Genomic DNA, 7,839 nt, shown 5'->3' with positions numbered 1-7,839 from the left:
GCAACAGAGAGGTATAAGGCACAGGTGGGTGAGGAGCCCACAGGCCTGGGCCTACTACCCAGACCTCAGGAGGGAATTTGCAGGAGGGCTTGGCCAGCAACCCAGAAGAAAGCATCCGCATTTTTGGCCAGCAACAATTCTCAAGTTACAATTCCATAATATACTCATTAGTAAACATGGCTAGTAACCTGGAGGAGGGTGAGAAGAATATAAAATGGGCCTGAAGACATGTTTTATGTATTTACCCCAGTGAGAAGACTTGTATTCAAGAACTCTTACCATACTCGAGCTGATGCTTGGGCCAAAGCCAGTGAAGAAAGCAGGAGGGCATGGCCAGCAACCAAGAAGAAAGCCTCTGCATTTGTGGCCAGCAACAATTCTCAAGTTACAATTCCATAATACGCTCATTAGCAAATATGGCCAGCAACCAGGAGGAAGGTGAGAATAATATGAAATGGATCCGCAGAACTTGTGCGGCTCTTACCATACTCGAGCTGATGCTCGAGCCAGAGCCTGTGAAGAAAGCCTCCACAATTCAAATAGTACACAGAAGAGAAGCCTCAGCATGTGGCCAGCAACCAGGTGGAGGGCAAGAATAATATAAAATGGACCTGCAGAACTTGTGCAACAATTCAGGTAGACAGAAGAGAAGCCCTAACAGTACTACTGGCCATCAACAATTCAAATATTACAGTGTGTAAAGGCAATTCATAATTCTTAATTCATAATTCTTAATAATGTACGTATTTACTTCAGTACGTATTCATTACATAGTTATTACATATATCTTTATGTCCTTATTTACAGCAACAGTTGCTTGATAGTAGGCTAGTGAGGGGACTGTCACTCAATGAACATGAGTCCCCTCAATAATATACTTTATACTGCATGGTGTTCCACTGAAAATAGCCTCAGCTGCATTTGTGGCCCAGCCAGCATCCGAGGCCGAGAAGAAAGCCTTGCACTCCTCCTGGCGTGGCATCAGGCTCAAAATTCGGTATTTTTCCCCAAGCCCAGCTGTGGGAATAGAGGGACGTAGGGAGGAGCTTGCTCATTATTATGGCCAGTAACCAGGAGGTGGGCGTTCCACTCCCCTGTTGCAGAAATTGCTATGCTATGGTTCTTTTCTCGGGAGGCGAAGAACTCTCAGTCACAGACACACTCCATTAGTAACACAAAAGGTATATATTTGCAAATAGGGTTGGAGCGGAAACAAAGGATCACTCCAACCGCTGAGGACAACTCTCAGCTAGCTTTTATCCCCTCTCTCCTGAGCACGTGTGCAGAAGCAGGAACTCTTACATCTCATTTCCGGTTCATACAAACATATATGAAATGACGTCATGTCATCCGTCGCATGTGCATTATAATTAACTACTTAAGTATGCGGGGCGGATAGGCTTATATGCATTAGCTAATTGCGCCTGCTCAGACAGTACTTTAGGTTACAAAAAGTTCAAACCTTTCCTGCCTCAAGGCCAGGAGACCATTAAAAATTGCAATTTACTCTTATCTGCATGAGAACGCTAAGGAGTATATGCTTTACTGTAACAAAGAGATAGTAAATTTGCAGAACAAAGAGAGAGTGATACCTTAATACAAAGAGCCCTTAGTAGCTTCTCCTCCAACCTCTCTCCCCCACCAGGGAGAGCTGACAGCTGTGCTGTTCTAACAACACTATTGATAATGCATTTTCAATAATATTTCTAACAATATCCCCCCTCAAGATGCTTTCTACTCTTTACTTCATTTAGGCAAATCAAGATAATTACGAGGAATTTTTCTGAGGACCATGACTTTTGCTGCAGTCTGTGCTTTCAAAGGGACTGCTGCGACCTGCATTCCTTCTACTGTGGTGGTTATCAATCTAGTGAGACAAGGAATAAGGCAAGGGATAAAAATCAAACCAGTCAGAGCACACAAAAGCACAAATCCTACTTTTTTCCACCAGGGTCCTCCAAATAATTGAAACCACCAGTCCTTATTCCATGTGGTTTCCCACGTTTGTATTGGTACATGGGCTATTTTCCTAATCTCTTTGGCAATCTCTAAGACCGCTTTTTCGTTGTCGTCTATTTGGAGGCAACAATTAGAAAGGTTGAGTTTTCCGCAGACTCCACCATCCTCTGCAAGTAAATAGTCTAAGGCCATCCGATTTTGGTATATGGCTGCTCTCATCTGAGAACTCTGTCGGGCCAATAACTCGAGAGCAGTGGCAGTCTGGTTAGTAATTATTTCCAAGACTGCCTGCAACCTGATGATTGTATTTAGCATATATATTGGTGTCCGGTACCCCCAACTCCCATCATTAGCCCATGTAGCCGGTCCATAATACTCAATAATCCTCTGAGGAGGCCACTCATCCTCCTTCCACTTTTGGGAGCCACCCTGTGTCAAACTTACATCAATACTTCTCTTGGCCCTTTTCCAATCATCATACAAAGAGACTCCCAGCTTATTTCCAACCTCAGACAGTAACAAAAAGAAAGCTGGTACAATTACTCCCATATAGCAAGTTCCTGTCCACCCTTGTGGTAGTATTGTATAGGCCCGTCGTCCACAAATCCAATAGTATCCTTTTAAGGCCCTATTTTCTCTATTAGTGGCATTCAGAGGAGCCCAACCAAAGGGCATCTCGGGAAACCCCAAACCTCCTTCTGGACCCAAAGGACCAGCGGCTGCAAGGCCTTCTTTCATGGAACATTCCCATAGCCCATCCTGGTGCTTGTCTGTACAATCTGTCCAATCATTACTTTGATTCGTGGCACTCCAGTACTTACTAAACCACGCAATTGTTCCATTAGGATGCTGCCACTCTAGCTGATTATACCCTAGCCTGTTAGGATAATAAAGTTGTTCTAATTTTGTAAGGTTCATCCATCTTACTTTTAAGGTCCATATGCAACGGCTGTGTCCCAAACTTTTTCCTGTACCACTATTACTGATGCAATACTCTCCCAATGCCACTTGGGAAAGCTCCCAGCTGTGGTTCTCATCCCATTTTTGACTAGTACTCTTAATCTCTGCCTTACTAGCCACTTTGGGGCTAAAGGAAAAGCCCTCCAAGGCCACTGGCCTCCGGCCTCTCGGAGCCCCCCACAGGCCCAGCAGTTGGTAAGATTAAAAGTACCTGCAATTCTTTCCATCATGTCAACATACAAATTTGTCCTTGGGGAAACAATTGGGGAAAGCGGGGGCATAGGCCAGCGGCTAAGGCTATGCAATCCTGCTTCTTTCATTATGCAGATAACAACAAGGCACATTAAAATTCCCACCATATTTTCCCTTTTATGAGATCAAACACAGCCTAAATGTTTCCCTTTTACTTTCTTGTCTAATTTTCTGAGCTCTGATTAAGCCGTCTCAGGCGCACTTGGAGATCACCAGTAGGTTCACAGCTCCACTTGCTGGCTTCTTGTTCTGAAGACGACTCAGCTTCCGGAGTGAGCTCGTCTTGGGAGTTGATGTCCTCTGATGCTCGTGGATGTCGTTTCACACGGGTATGGTGTATCCAACGGTCATGGCCAGCAATCTTTACAGCGGTGTGGGTTGTTAGAAGTACCTGGAACGGGCCACTCCACCTCTCAGTCAAGGGTTCCTTTTTCCACCGCTGCACCAAGACCCAGTCTCCCGGGGAGAAGTCATGTACCGGTACGTCTAAAGGCAGGCGGTGAAAGGAGGCTGCATACCTGTGAAGAGAAGACAAGACAGACTGCAAAGCAATAACATACATATGAAGCTCACTGTTACCTAACTCAAAAGTTACATTCTCTCGCATCCCAGGGGGTAAGACTTGAGGGGGCTTGCCAAACATAATTTCATATGGGGTCAATTTGAGGCCCCGTCGGGGAGTGTTTCGAATGCAAGTAAGAGCTAGCGGCAATGCTTGAGGCCACTTAAGGCGTGTCTCAATACAGATTTTGGTGAGCAGAGTCTTTAAAGTCCTATTCATGTGTTCCACTTGTCCTGAACTCTGTGGTCTCCGTGGTGTGTGTAGTTTCCAAGTAACCTTGAGAGTTTGCGCAACTTCTTGAACCACTTTTCCCACGAAGTGTTGTCCTTGATCCGACTCAATGGACTCAGGCAGGGAATACCGTGGAATAATCTCCTGCAACAAATACTTCACTACTGTAGCCGCAGTGGCAGTCCTGGTGGGCCAGGCCTCGACCCAACCAGAGAGCTGGTGTACCATGACAAGTAAAAACCCGTGATGTCCGGACTGTGGGAGCTCGGCAAAATCAATCTGCCATGCCTGTCCAGGGTACGCTGCCCAGGGTCTACCTCCCATTGGCACAGGGGGTTTCCTTCAAGGGTTTACTTTCTGGCATGTGATGCACTTGGTAGCAATACGCTGAGCTTCTACATATAGCCCTGGGGCTACTGCTTGGCGGATCACTAGATCACCCATGGCCAAGCCTCCCATATGGGTTCTTGCATGGAGCTGTTGCAGCACCTCCCGAAGCAATGGCCTGGGTATCATGACTTTCCCTCCTGGTACTATCCACCACCCCTGGGAGTTCTTTTCTGCACAAGCTTTCTGTGCAAACTTATCTTCTTCAGGGGAATACTGTGGGACTAAATCCTGGACGTATGGCCATATGGCATGGGACATGGCCTGCTTGGATACCTCCTCCGCTTCTCCCCCAATAAATGCGGCTTCCTGTTTGTCTTTTTCCATCGATGACAGAGCTGGAGCCGTCTACGAAGTATTCAACATCTGGGTCTTCAATTGGGTCCTCAGCAAGATCAGGTCGCACCTGCGTGGTTTGATTCAGGACTTCAAGGCAGTCATGCGTCGGTTTCCCTGGCTCCGGCAGCAAGGTTGCAGGGTTTAAGGCTGTAGTATGTTTGCAAGTAAGTCCTGGATTAGAGAGCAAAAATATCTCATACCGTGATTGTCTGGAGGGGTTAAGAAATTTCCCTCCCTCAGTCCCTAGGATCTGGGGAACTCCATGAGGAGTGAGTATTTCCATATCCGCACCCATGACTATCTTCTGGGCTTCTTCAACAACCACTGCTGTGGCTGCCACAGCCCGAAGACAGGCTGGCCACCCGAGTGCAACTGGATCTAGAACCTTTGAGTAATATCCCACGGGTCTCCAGGTCGGGCCCGATGGCTGTGTCAGCACCCCTGATGCAACCCCTCGATTCTCATGAACATACAGTCAATATGGCTTTTTACTATTTGGGATGGCCAGGGCAGGGGGCTGGGTTAATGCTGCCTTCAGCAGATCAAAGGCATGCTGCATTTCTTTAGTCCATTTCCATTTAGTGAGACTCTCCTTAGTCAGGGATTCATACAGTGGTCTAGCCTTCCCACCATAATCTGGTATCCATAGTCAACAGAACCCAGTTAGCCCTAGGAATGCCCGCAGCTCCTTGGGTGACTTAGGTGGGGTTAGACCTTGGATTGCCTGTATGCGATCTGCACTCAGGGCTCTGACTCCTTTTGAGAGCTTATATCCCAAAAATGTGACTTCAGGCTGACATATTTGGGCTTTCTCTCTAGAGACTTTATATCCTTTTTCCCCCAGAGTATTTAGGAGTGACCTGGTGGCTTCCTCGCAGAGCTGCAAGTTTAGGCTTGCAACTAGCAGGTCATCCACATACTGGAGGAGAGTCACTGCGGGGTGTGATCCCTTCCACTCCTCCAAGTCCTTCTGAAGGGCAAGTCCAAAAATATGGGGGGCTGCTACGAATCCTTGTGGGAGAACTGTCCACATGAGTTGGGCTTTATGGAAGGTGTCTGGATCCTCCCATTCAAAAGCAAACAATTTTTGACTCTCTCGGTGAAGGGGAATGGAGAAGAAAGCATCTTTCAAATCTAGCACTGAAAATATTTCAGCTTCCCCCGGTACTTGTGTCAAAATCGTGTGAGGGTTCGGGACTACAGGATGGTCTGAAAGGACCTTCTTATTTACTGCCCGTAGGTCTTGGACCAGTCTGTATGAGACCCCATCTGCCTTCAGCACTCCAAGGATGGGGGTGTTATAGGGTGAGGACCCTTCCACTAGCCATCCGTACCTCTTGTATTTCTCTATTAACGGCTTGAGTCCAGCTCTGGCCGCTCGGCTGAGTGGGTACTGCTTTACCCGAATGGGCCCCTCCCCATCCTTGAGTACGATCCTTACTGGGGAGACGGACTTAGCTCGCGCAGGAGTTCCATCAGCCCATACCGAGGGGTCTACTCCAGTCATGTGATCTTCTGGACTTACTCCAGGGCGTCGGTCCTCCAGGAGAGCCATCTGATAGTTCGAGCTCTGCTTGACAGGTAGCTGGACCACCATCTGGTCGTCTCTGAAAAAGATCTTAGCTTGCAATTTTGTGAGTAAGTCCCGCCCAAGGAGTGCAACCGGGCAACCTGGTGAATATACAAAGGAGTGCTCGAGCAAATGGTCCCCCACTTTGGTGAGGAGTGGTTTACAAACAGGGAGTCGGGTTTGCGTTCCCTCAATTCCTTCCACAAGTACATGCTGTTCACTAGTTCCTGCACAGGGGGGTTTTTCTGGAATCATTGAAAATGTAGCCCCAGTATCCACCAAGGCTTCAAAGTTTTTGCCACCAACCCTAATGGTTACCATGGGATCTTCTCGGGCTCCAACCCGAAGGGTAGTGGTCTTAGATCCCTGTCCCCTTCATTCTGAGTCCTCACCCTTGTCTTCTGCCCGCATGAGGTGACCTCTCGGTTCCCTCTCTCTCTTCTCCTTCAACTTCGGGGATTCCCTTTTCCAGTGTCCTTTCTCCTTGCAATAAGCACAAACGTCTGCTCTCACTCTTTCTCCTTTCCCCTTCTGTATCCCAGCCTTTTCAGGGTTACCTCCAGTTATAGCAGCTGCTAGTGCTGCCATCTGTCGCTGAGCCTTTTTATCCTCCTTGCGCTCCTGCACTTGCTCACGATTCCCATACACCTTATATGCAATTTCCACCAGCTCTGAAATCGGTTTCCCAGCACCTCCCTCAGTTTTCTGTAACTTCTTACGGATATCAGCAGCAGATTGACCAATAAACATAAGATTTACCATATGCTGGTTATCTGGGGCTTCTGGATCCAGATCCGAAAACCTGCGAAACGCCTCATACAGCCTCCCAAGGAAAGCTGAGGGATCCTCCTCTCTTCCCTGTCTCACTTCATACAACTTAGACAGATTAGTAACCCGAGGCACTGCCTTTCCCATTGCTTCCACTATAATTCCCAGATACCGTGCACTCAGCTCTCTTCCCTCTGCAGTACGATTATCCCATCTCGGCTCCTCTACAGGGCAGGTATCACGCAGAGTACGACCAGCAGCACCCTCTGACTCAACTCTGGCTGCCGCAATACGTTCCGCTGTACCCAACACTAATCTCCTCTCCTCCGGGGTTAGGAGGGTCTGGAGCATCATCTGGACATCAGCCCAAGTGGGTCGATGAGTCTGCCCAATAGATCGAAACAGATCCCTCATCTTTTCAGGGTCTTCACGAAAAGAGGGGCTCTGATTCTTCCAGTTAAATAAATCTGAAGTGCTAAATGGGGTGTAGACAAAAGTTGCATTGCCTCCTTCCCCAATAACCTCTCGCATCGGGCAGTTCAGCACCGGCTGTGACTCTACAGGCTTGCGCAAATAATAACCCTTATTCCCCGATTCAGGTGGGGCACTTGGCTGAGGCTCACGCTCTAAATCATTAGGTATGCTTTGATACGTCGGTGGTGGTCTCCCTAAGGGAGAGGGCGGTGGTGCAGAGGGACTGGATCCCGAGGAGGCGTCTGACTCATCTTTGCTACCTGACAGGGCGACTGGAGCGCGGGTCCGATACTCAGCCAATTCAGGAACCCCCCCTCATCAGACTCAGGGAGTACAG

The sequence above is a fragment of the Crocodylus siamensis genome, chromosome 8 (genome assembly GCF_052110815.1).
Source record: "Crocodylus siamensis isolate JL-2025a chromosome 8, ASM5211081v1, whole genome shotgun sequence".
Taxonomy (NCBI): domain Eukaryota; kingdom Metazoa; phylum Chordata; order Crocodylia; family Crocodylidae; genus Crocodylus; species Crocodylus siamensis.
This window is presented reverse-complemented; position numbering follows the sequence as displayed.